The following is a 1,735-nucleotide window of genomic DNA, read 5'->3' as shown; positions in this document are numbered from 1 at the left end:
AAAACTTGATAACCTTGCTGCGGGTGACTCGACTGGCAAACTCCAAAATCTTGACTGGCTTCTCCTTATAAGTCAAATCATTGTCCAACTGAATCGCCTCCAAGGGTATGGTACCTCTTAGCGGTATATCATCCATCTCAGCATGGCACTTCTTCAACTGGGAAACGTGAAATACATCATGAACTCCTAATAGTCCTTTAGGTAACTCCAACTTGTAGGCAACTTCTCCCATTCGTTCCAAAACATGATACGGTCCTACAAATCTCGGGGCTAACTTTCCCTTAACTCCAAAACGTTTCACTCCTCGCAAAGGTGATACTCGCAGATATGCTCTACCTCCAATTTCATAGGTTACCTCCTTGCGTTTCAAATCTGCATAACTCTTCTGTCTGGACTAAGCTATCTTCATTCTATCTTGAATCAGTTTAACCTTCTCCTCAGACTCTTTGATCAAGTGTGGTCCAAACAACTGTCGGTCTCCAACTTCATCCCACATCAATGGTGTTCTGCATCGTCGTCCATACATGGCTTCGAACGGTGCCATCTTCAGACTAGCTTGGTAACTATTGTTGTATGAGAACTCTGCGTAAGGCAGATTGTCATCCCAACTAGATCCATAATCTAGCGCACAGGCTCTCAACATGTCCTCCAGAATCTGGTTGACTCTCTCGGTCTGTCCATCCATTTGCGAGTGAAATACTGTACTAAACTCCAATCTCGTTCCCAAAGTCTGGTGCAGCTGATGCCAAAACTTTGAGGTAAACTGTGTCCCTCTATCCGATACGATGGTCCTCGGAACTCCATGCAGACATACAATCCTGGTCATATATATCTTGGCCAACTTTGCACTAGTATAAGTTGTTTTCACTGGGATGAAGTGTGCCACTTTGGTCAAGCGGTCAACTACTACCCATATAGAATCATATCATGATTTGGTCCTGGGCAATCCAGTGATAAAATCCATGCCAAGTTTATCCCACTTCCATTCGGGTATCAGCATAGGCTATAGCAATCCTGCTGGATTTTGATGCTCTGCCTTCACTCTTTGACATACATCACATACGGCTACATACTCGGCGATATCCTTCTTAATCCCTATCCACTAGAAACGTTCCTTCAAATCCAAATACATCTTGGTGTTTCCAGGGTGTATCGAGTATGGTGAGTCATGAGCCTCCTGAAGTATTAACTTCCTGATCTCTATGTTATTGGGCACATAAACACGCTCCTCAAACCATAAGCTGTCGTGTTCATCCCCACGAAAACCTTTGGCCTTTCCTTCGCTCATTTTCTCCTTTATCTCGGCAATCTCTTTGTCATCCTTCTGGGCTTCTCAAATCTTTCCCAACAATTTAGACTGAACCTCCATTGTTGCAACAAAACCTCTAGGTACAATCTCCAATCGAAGTTCCCTGAGATCATCTGCTAACTCCTTCGGCAATCCCGTGCTCTCTAGGGTATTAACATAACTCTTCCGGCTCAAAGCGTCTGCTACGACATTGGCCTTTCCTGGATGATAGTGAAGCTTCATGTCATAATCCTTTATGAGCTCCAACCATCTTCTCTGCCTAAGGTTTAGCTCCTTCTGGGTGAAAATGTACTTCAAACTCTTATGATCCATGTACACATCAATGGTTTCCAATAAGGTAATGCCTCCAGCTCTTCAACACATGCACTATGGATGTTAGCTCCAAATCATGCGTGTCATAATTCAATTCGTGCGGTTTTAGTTGTC

This window comes from Triticum dicoccoides, chromosome 2A, assembly GCF_002162155.2.
Source record: "Triticum dicoccoides isolate Atlit2015 ecotype Zavitan chromosome 2A, WEW_v2.0, whole genome shotgun sequence".
Lineage (NCBI taxonomy): Eukaryota > Viridiplantae > Streptophyta > Magnoliopsida > Poales > Poaceae > Triticum > Triticum dicoccoides.
Note: the sequence above shows the minus strand (reverse complement) of the source record.